This window comes from Mustela erminea, chromosome 7 (genome assembly GCF_009829155.1).
Source record: "Mustela erminea isolate mMusErm1 chromosome 7, mMusErm1.Pri, whole genome shotgun sequence".
Classification (NCBI taxonomy): Eukaryota; Metazoa; Chordata; class Mammalia; order Carnivora; family Mustelidae; genus Mustela; species Mustela erminea.
Window position 1 is genome coordinate 59,650,613 of NC_045620.1, and position 10,463 is coordinate 59,661,075.

Genomic DNA, 10,463 nt, shown 5'->3' on the forward strand with positions numbered 1-10,463 from the left:
GGCAGTGAGGCAGGCAGAGGTGGAGGGAGAAGCAGGATCCCTGCTGAGCGAGGAGCCAGATGCGGGACTCATCCCAGGACCCTGGGATCATGACCTGAGCCGAAGGCAGCAGCTTAACCCACTGAGCCACCCACGCGTCCCAATAATAAACTTTTAATGCACAAACGTTTTGAATTTTTATGATGTCCAATTTATCTATTTTTTTCTTTTGTAGCTATGCTTTTGTTTTTTTGTTTTGTTTTGTTTTTATGTAGGCTCCACACTCAAGGCGGGGCTTGAACTGGTGATGCTGAGATCAAGAGTCACATGTTCTACCAGGTGGTGGGTATTAGAGAGGGCACAGATTGCATGGAGCACTGGGTGTGGTGCAAAAACAATGAATACTGTTCTACTGAAAATTAAAAAAAAAAAAAAAAAAAAAGAGTCACATGTTCTACTGACTGAGCCAGCCAAACTCCCCTGCCTGTGCCTTTGGTGTCATTCTTAAGAGACCATTGCCAAATCCAAGGAAGAGTTATTCTTAGTTTACTGTTAAAAGTTTAATGGTTTTAGCTCTTAAATTTAAGTCTTTGACCCATTTTGAATTAATTTTTGTATATGGTCTAAAGGATGGTTCCAAATGATTCTTTTGCACGTGGATATTCAGTCTTCCTGGCACCATTTGTTGGAAAAACTACATTTTTCTCCCACTGAATAATCCTTGTTGAATGTCCTTGACCAAAATAAGAGGTTTTATTTCTATATTTTCAATTCTATTCTATTTGTCTATGTCTGTCCTTATGCCAGCCACACTGTTGTGATTATCATAGCTTTGTAGTACATTTGACATTAGAAAATGTGAGTTTCCCAACTTTGTTCTCTTTCAAGGCTGTTTTGGCTACTCAGAACTCTTGAAATTCCATATGAATTTAGAATCAGCTTTTCCATTTCTGCAAAAAAAAAAAAAAATACCATTGGGGTTATGATAGAGATTTCATTGCACTTTGGGTAGTGGCATCCTTATAGTATTATCTTCTCACTCATGGACAAGAAATGTCTTTCTTTTTATTTAGGTCTCTTTTAATTTCTTTCAGCCCTGCTTCATAGTTTTCAATGTACAAATCTTTCATCTCCTTGGTTAAACTAATCGCTAAGTGTCTTATTCCTTTTAGTGCTATTGTAAGTGAAACTGTTTTTTAAAATTTCTGTTATAATTATTTATTACCAGCATAAAGAAATAAAACTGATTTTTTAATGTTGATGGTGTATCCTGCAATTTTGCTGAATTTGTTTCTTAGCTCTAAACGTTTTCTGAATCTTTAGAATTCTCTACATATAAGATCATGTCATTTTAGAACAAAGATAATTTTACTTCTTCTTCTCTAATTTGAATACCTTTTATTTCTTTGTATCACCTAATTATTCTGGCTAAGGCTTGCAGTATGGTATTGAATAATAGTGATGAAAGTGAGCATCCTTGTTTTGTTTCTGATCTTAGGAGTAATGTTTTCACTTTTTCACCATTGGGTATGATGTGTTGTGGGGGTTTTCCTATATGGTCTTTATCATATTGAGGAAGTTCCCTTCTGTTAGTGTATTGTGTGGTTTTTATCACACTAACACCAACTAACTAATGTGTGTTTGGAAAGGGTGTTGAATTTTGCCAAATGCTTTTTCTACATTGATTGAGATGATCATGTATTTTTTTTTCTCTTTCATTCTGTTAATGTGGTATTACATTGATTGATTTTCATATATTGAATCATCCTTGCACTCTGGAATAAATTCTATTTGTTTATGGTGTGTAATGCTTTTACTGCAATGCTGAATTCAGTTGGCTAATATTTTGTTGCACATTTTTACATCTATATTCATTAAGAATATTGGTCTATAGTTTCCTCTTTTTGTAGTATCTTTGTCATGCTTCGGTAACACGGGCTTCATAGAATGAGTTAGTAAAATGTTCCCTCCTCTTTAATTTTTTGGAAGAGTTTAAGAAGGACTGATGCTAATTCTCCTTTAAATATTTGATCCTTAGTTTTTCTTTGTGGGAACATTTTTGGTTTCTGATTCAATCTTCTTATTTTTTACAGGTCTATTAAGATTTTCTGTTGGGACGCTTGGGTGGCTCAGTTGGTTGAGCCGCTGCCTTCAGCTGGGGTCGTGATCCCGGAGTCCTGGGATTAAGTCCCACATCGGGCTCATTGCTCAGTGGGGAGCCTGCTTCTCTCTCTGCCTCTGCCTGCCACTCTGCCTGCTTGTGCGCGCGCTCTCTCTCTCTCTCTCTGTGACAAATAAATAAATAAAATTTTTTAAAAAAGAATTTTTTGTTTCCCTCTCTTCTTAGTTTCATTCCATTTCTTCTTAGTTTTGGTAGTTGTGTGTTTCTAAGAATTTGTCCTTCTCATCTAGGTTATACAGTTGTTCATAGTATTTTCTTATAATCCTTTTTATTTCTATAAAGTTCTTTACAACCTATGCCTACTCTTTCACTTGTGATTTTAGTTCTTTGAGTCTAGTCTTTTTCTTCTTAATCAATTTTACTAAAGTTTGTCAATTTTGTTGATCTTTCCAAAGAACCAACTTTTGGTTTCCTTGATTCTTTTGCTTTTTCAATTCTGTATTTTGTTTATCTCTGCTCTAATTCTTATTATTTCCTTCTCTCTATTAACTTGGAGTTATTTTCCTCTTTTTTTTTTTTCTAGTTCCTGAAAGTGTAGAGTTAAGCCACCGATTTGAAATCTTTCTCTCTCTCTCTCTAAGTGTAGGCACTCACTGCTATAAATTTCCTTCTGCACTCTTTTTGCTGCTTCTCAGAAGTTTTGGTATATTTTATTTTCATTTTCATTTGTCTCTAAATATTTTCTAATTTTCCTTGTGATTGCTTCTTTGGCCCACTGATTGTTTAAGAATGTTGTTTAGTTCTCACATATGAATTTTCATTTTACTTTTGTTACTGATTTCTATCTTCATCTCTTCATGGCTGGAGAAGATACTTTGTATGATATCTATCTTTTTAAATCTACTGAGACTTGTTTTGTAGCCTAACATATGGTTTATCCTAGAGAATGTCTCATGTGTTCTTGAGAAGAATATGTATTCTGCTGGTGTTGCATGGAACTTTATTTTATTTTATTTTATTTTTTTGTCTATTAGGTCTAGATGGCTTATTTTATCCAAGTCCTCTGTATCCTTACTTATCTTCTGTCTGGTTGTTCAATCCATGATTTAAAATAGGGAATTGAGAGGGCGCCTGGGTGGCTCAGTGGGTTAAGCTGCTGCCTTCGGCTCAGGTCATGATCTCAGGGTCCTGGGATCGAGTCCCGCATCAGGCTCTCTGCTCAGCAGGGAGTCTGCTTCCTCCTCTCTCTCTGCCTGCCTCTCTGCCTACTTGTGATCTCTCTCTGTCAAATAAATAAATAAAATCTTTAAAAAAAAATAGGGAATTGAGGTCTCCAATTATTATTGTAAAACTGTGTGTTTCTCTCTTGAATTCTGCCAACTTTGGCTTCCTATATTTTGAAAGTCTCTTGGATGTATAAATGTTTATAATTAATATATTCACGTGCTGTTGTAAAAATTTTATTAATATACGGGGCACCTGGGTGGCTCAGTGGGTTAAAGCCTCTGCCTTTGGCTCAGGTCATGATCCCAGGGTCCTGTGATCGAGCCCCGCATCAGGCTTTCTGCTGAGCAGGGAGCCTGCTTCCCTTCCTCTCTCTCTGCCTGCCTCTCTGCCTCCTTGTGATCTCTGTCTGTCAAATAAATAAATAAAATCTTTTTAAAAGTTTATTAACATATAATACCTTTCTTTGTCTCTTGTAACCTTTTGGATTTAAAAATCTATTTTATCTGTTATTAGTGTAGTGACTCCAATTCTCTTTTGGTTACTACTTGCATGGAATATCTCTTTCAGTGCTTTTACTTTCAACCTATTTGTGTCTTTGGATCTAAAGTGAGTTTTTTATAGATAGAATATAATTGAACCATTTTTTAAAAAATCTACTTTGCCATTTTTTATCTTTTGATTGGAGAATTTACTCCATTTACATTTAAGGTAATTATTGATAAGGAGGGACTCAGTTTTGTCATTTTGCTATTTGTTTTCTATATGCCCTATACTTTTTTTTGTCCCTCACTTCTTCCATCACTGCCTTCTTTTGTGTTTAGTTGATTTTTTGGTGAGTTCCCTTATCATTTCCTTATTTGTATATTCTATAGCTACTTTCTTTGTGGTTACCATAGGGATTACATTTAACATCCTAAGGTTATAACACTCTGATTTGAGTTGAATATAGCAGTTTATATTCAATAGCATACAAAACTTGAAAGTAGCTCCCTTCCTCCTTTCTGTTATTAGAAATCACAGATCACATCTTTATATGCTACATGGTCAATAATGTCTTTTATGAACTTGTCCTTTAAACCAGGTTTTAAAAAATGGAGTTATATACCATAATTACAATAATACTAGACTTTATAATTGTCCATGTATTTACCTTATTTCATCTTGCAGCTTAAAGTAACTGTCTAGTTTCTTTTCAATTCAACCAGAAGGACACCCTTTAGCATTTCTTACAGGACAGGTCTTTAGCGTTTCTTACAGGACGGTCTAGGTGGCAACAAATTCATAGCTTTTGATTATCTGAAAATGTCTTAATTTCCCCCTCATTTTTTTGATTTATACATTTCTTCCCTTATCTAAATTTTTATTGTAGTAAAAAATACTAACAAAAAATTTACTAGCCTATTTATAAGTGTACAGTGACTAGTATTAAGAACATTCATATTGTTGTGCAACTATTACCACCATGCATCTCTAGAACTCTTTACATCTTGCAAAACTGCAACTCTATACCCATTAAGCAACAACTTTCTATTTCCCCTGTCCTGTCAGCTCCTGGCAACTGCCATTCTCCTTTCTGTCTCTATGAATTTGACCACTCCAGGTACTTCATGTAAGTAGAATCATATAGTATTTGCCTTTTTGTGATTGGTTTATTTTACTTACTGTAATGTTCTCAAGTTTCATCCATGTTATAGCATGTGTCAGAATTTTTTCCCTTTTAAGGCTAAATAATATTCCAATAAAGCTAAATAATATTCCAAAATAGCATCAACATTGATACTTGGTATGTCTGGTTATTTTAATTGTGCACTAGACACAATATTTGAATACTTGTTTGTGGAAAATATTGAGGCCTACAATAATATTATTTTTTCCCCCCATAGAAGATCTGTACTTGTTTCTAGCAGGTTCTCAGGAAGATCTAGCAATCCAGGATGAAGCTGGCCTGCAATTTTTGCTGGTCTTAGTTTGCTTCTAGTTTTCCCAAGTTAGGGTCCTGTGGAGACTCCACTTACAGCACAGAAAATTCATTAGGGATCCTTCTCTCCTAATTTTCATGGGCTCTGGGATTCTACTTTTATCTTTCTAACCCCACAAGGCTGCCAAAAACACTGCTCAGATGCCTCTGATGGAATAAGCAAACACCCCCGAGGGGAAAAGAATTCAAATAACAGGCTTGCCTCTCTGGATTATCTCTTGAGTCTAGCAGGTAATTTTTTACTGCTTTTTAATCACCACCAAGTAGTTGCTTTTTATGTATTTTTTTTTTTTAGCTTTCTAATGTACTCATAATGAAGTTTGGTCTAAATTATCGAAAGGAAATCTGATGATTTTTTTATTCTACTCTTTTTGTTGCTTCCTCTCGACTTCCACATAGGAGCCATTAGTTCTCTACCACAACCTTCCAGCTTCCGAGCTAACTTCAGTTCTTCGGTTCCAACAGGTGGTTTGGCTTTTTGTTCAATTGAGGAAGCAAATCTTTCTCAGAGTCCTCTTCTCTACCTCTATACTACTGTATTTTTAATACCACTGCATTTTTAAATTATTTGATTGTTTATTTGTTCCTGTATCTTTCCATATTTTTGTCTACTTCTTTCTTTCACAAAAAAAAGTCAGTCACCTGTTGTCAACATAGCTTCAGGTTTATATCTCCTCTCTCTCCCAATTTCCAATTCAACTTGTTTCATCAACTAGAGATAAGGCTATCTTCAGTCTCTTGTGTCTGCTTATAACCATTTCCAGGTATTCCCCACCTAAATAAAACCTTACCCCCAATCTCCTACTATGTTAAGCTGTCATGTTCTCTTTTCCATTCTTTATTTATTTATTTATTTTTTAAAGATTTTATTTATTTATTTGACAGAGAGAGATCACAAGTAGGCAGAGAGACAGGCAGAGAGAGAGGAGGAAGCAGGCTCCCTGCTGAGCAGAGAGCCCGATGTGGGACTCGATCCCAGGACCCTGAGATCATGACCTGAGCCGAAGGCAGCGGCTTAACCCACTGAGCCACCCAGGCACCCAACTTTTCCATTCTTTAAATGAATATCCTTTTCTGAAGAGAAAACTCCTGTGATTTCTACTTCACTCCCACCCATTCTCTCAAAACTCCTTTATAGATGGTCATCAATGGCATCTAGGTTGGCAAAGACTTTTTGTCATTTTCTTCTATGTTGATTTCTTTGGAGCACATGAAACTATGACCTACTTCTCCCTAAATCTTTTTATCTTGGCCTAAATTGTAATTCTGTTTTCTTTGTTCTTTTACATTTCTGACCATTATTCCTCTGCCACTGTAGCTGGCTGCTTTTCTCACATTCCTTATAAGACAAATATAATTTCAGTGTTTCTTCAAGGTCTTTGGGGGCAGATAAATGGTTCTATTGTTAGAAAGCCAAGTTTTTTACAGGTATGTCTTAGGCATGTTTTAGAGTAGGAGAGTAAAAATGGGAAAAAGTTTTTTGCTTAGCAATGTAAGAAGCTATTTAAGTGATAAACTGGGGAAATTTTTGCAGGTTATATTGCCTTTAGGAAAATGTTTCTCTAATTTAATGTGTATTTAGATCATATTGTCTCTGAGAGTTATTGTTTGTCCTTGAAAAAGACATGTGAAGTTGTGCTTTCATGTTATCTGTAGGACAATTTAGAGAGCTATTCTCACCTCCCACCATGAAGATGCTTGAACAGGGACTGAACTTGAAGTGGGAAGGCCCTCTGTGGACTGTTCTCCTGAAGCCATCTGTGTTGTCATCCTAAACTGAGTAGCTCACACTCTGGAAAATGTCCTAGTAGCTTCCTGTTGTCCCTGGATTGTGTAATGCTAAGGAACAAGGATATAGTCCAATAGTAGCTCACACCTCTATTCTGGGCCTGGTGGATTCTCAAAAGAAAAAGAAAAGTAAAATAGGCTTTTATTTAAGGAGAGAAATGAAAGGGTAGGTTTCAAGTCATAAAAACAAGATTAGTAAGTCAAGTGTATCCTATGAAAGGGGTAACATTTTTCCTTTTCTCTAAGATTCTCGGATATAATAATCTATTTAGCATAAAGTTTTAAGTTTTCTTTTTTTCCTTCATTATCATTTCCTGTAGTTAGTCCCAAAACTTTAATAAGTTTTCAGCATGACCCAGAGCCTTGTTTGAGTGGTTTCATGGAGAAATAAAGGATACCCCAGGAAAGAGACAATGCTGACATCCCTGTACCATCACCCCCACATCCAGGTGTTTTTATTGAGGAAGAACAGGAGACACAGAGATCCAAGTGATGAAGAGCAGTGTGAGCACCCCAAGGGGTGAGAGAGCCTCTGAGAGGGTCTTAGGGGAAAATACGATAATGGAGAGGAGCCATACTAGACAGACTCTCTTTCCCAAACATATGAGAGGGAGGTATGCCTGCAAGGGGAGACACTTCACAAAGTTCTATCTCAAACTCTCCTTTCTGTACTTGTCTTACTCCCTACACACACCTCTCCTCTTTTGACTGTATTATCTACTTTCATAGGCTTCTGTGAACCTGTGAAATGACCCTCCTTCTTTTTTTTTTTTTTTTTAAGATTTTATTTGACAGAGATCACAAGTAGGCAGAGAGGCAGGCAGAGAGGCAGGCAGAGAGGAGGAAGCAGGCTTCCTGCTGAGCCAAGAGCCCAATGCAGGGCTCGATCCCGGGACCCTGGGATCATAACCTGAGCCGAAGGCAGAGGCTTTAACCCACTGAGCCACCCAGGCGCCCCATGACCCTCCTTCTTACTCCTAAAAGTTACAATCACAGGCCCATAACTTGTACCCTGAATTATAGTCCCATATTTCCTACCAAGTGGTTATGGTCATACTATTCACACTATAAACTCCATCTGATTAAGGTTAAACTTCGTGTTTTTACTTTCCCTCTACATTCCTTCTATCCACACCAGCATTTCTAGGTCTTTACTATTTTTATTTTTGTTGGTTGCACAGTCATTTTCCATTACCCAGGCTTAGAATGAGGTCGTCTTCAAGTTCATCTCTCTTGTCATCTTCACCCATTTGCTTGAGTACATCCTGTCAATTCTTCTTTAGAGGCTCTTCCTTGGAATCCTACTTTTCCATTCCTACTGCCATGATCGTAACTTGGCCCCCTTGCTTCATGCTCTGATTCTTGTGTTACCCTCCTGATTTCTAGTTTCTTGTTTTTGCCTCTTCTATGAATCTGTGCATCAGCACCAGATTAACAGCTTCCTAAGAATTTTTATATCACTTCTCCATTAGAGCTTTTAGTGGTTCCTTGTTACCCTCTCATCTGGTATTTAGTGCTTTCTCTGACTGGTATTAAAAATGCTCCAGTTTGATATCTCTCTACCTTTCCAGTTTGATAGCTCTCTACTCCCCTAAATGGTCCTTGCTTTCAACAAAACTGGTCATGCTTTCTATTTTCTTTCCTCTCTGTCTCATAGTTTTCTCATTTTGGTACATATTCTTTCTCTTCTTTCATCTCACATGCATCTTTTCACAACCTCTACTGAAATACCACGTAAGAATTGAGGCAAAAATGTCGCTTTCTTAACCTTAAACCTCCATTTCACTGATTGTAATTGTTGTGTGTTGCAGGGATATATGTACATGTCGTATTTCTCCAACTAATTTGAACATCTTGTGAGAATAAAGATGTGTTTTCTCTATTTTATTTCTTCCACAGACCCTATCAGAATGATAGGCACATTGTAATCAGCAGATGTTGGAAGGAATAGCTGAATAAAGGAATATTCAAGAAGAAAATGCTAAAGGAGAACAATTATACAACTAGGAGGAGGTTTTTCCTGTTCTCATTGAGACTCCTGAAAATTACCTGACAAGGTAATTTTTAAAGCCGATTAAGCTATATATATAAATTTACCTTTGGCTTCTTGTAGTCCTTTGAGTTGGACTGCATTAGACTTGAGCATGCAGGTCTAAGGAAAATAGCCAAATGTTTTTTTTTCTTAACAGAAATTCTTTTTCTTTCCATGGCTATGGGGGAATATAAGATATGAACATAAAATGGGTCTAGTTTCCAAAGATAGATCTTTTGCAAATATTATTAAACTTATTATTTCTAAGCCATTTGCAAGTCTGGCTTAATCTACTAAGAACTACTAGAAAAATTTCACTTTAATATAATTAGATTCTTTTTTTTTTTTAAGATTATTTATTTATTTATTTGACAGAGAAAGATCACAGGTAGGCAGAGAGACAGGCAGAGAGAGAGAGAAGCAGGCTCCCTGCTGAGCAGAGAGCCCGATGCGGGGCTCGATCCCAGGACCCCAAGATCATGACCCAAGCCGAAGGCAGCGGCTCAACCCACTGAGCCACCCAGGTGCCCCAATATAATTAGATTTTTTATTCCAAAGTAATGTAAATAGAGTTTTCTAAAAATAAAAGCAGAAGAAAATGATATCATGGATGCAGGGCTAAGTTCTTAGCCCTTTAATTCTATAGAAATGATATTGTTATTCTGGTCTACTTAAACAGTTCTGTTGTGTGTAACCAACACACCAAGAGAAGAACAAAATGTCAAGTTTAACCTATTAAAATAATTAAATTTTGTTTGCTTTGGTTGATAGCAAGTAATTTTTGGTCCAAGAAAGGAATATTTTTTTACTTAGTACTTACTAATCTTGAGAGTGTTTTGATGTCAGTGAGTATTTGGCTAGTTGTATTGCAATTTTGCCAAATTGCTTGGAGTGTGAAGGAAAAAAAAATCCATGAAATAGATTTCATATTAATGACTTGATATTAAGTGAATTTGGCTGAATTATCTCTGCTTTTTCATCTTAATCAAAAGAGGGTAAGTACTAAAATAGTCACATTCAAAGGTTAGCTAAAGCAAATTCTCAAAAGGCCAGTAGTCTGTCTCATACACATACATATACTTCTATTATACACTAAAGTTTTTGGAGAACAAATCTTGAGCTATCTCATAGAAATGAGTGTTTGTCAGGCGACCTGAACTTTCTGAGATTGAAAAAAACATGGTTTCTGGAGACTTCCTAGTGGACTTCTTAATGGATATTTCCAAACTGTACAATTGAATGGCTAGGCTGGCTTTCCTTCTAAATAAGATCTGTAGCCTCTTCTATCATGATGAAAATGGACATGGTAAGAAAAGAAGAGGGCTTTGGCTTTTTCA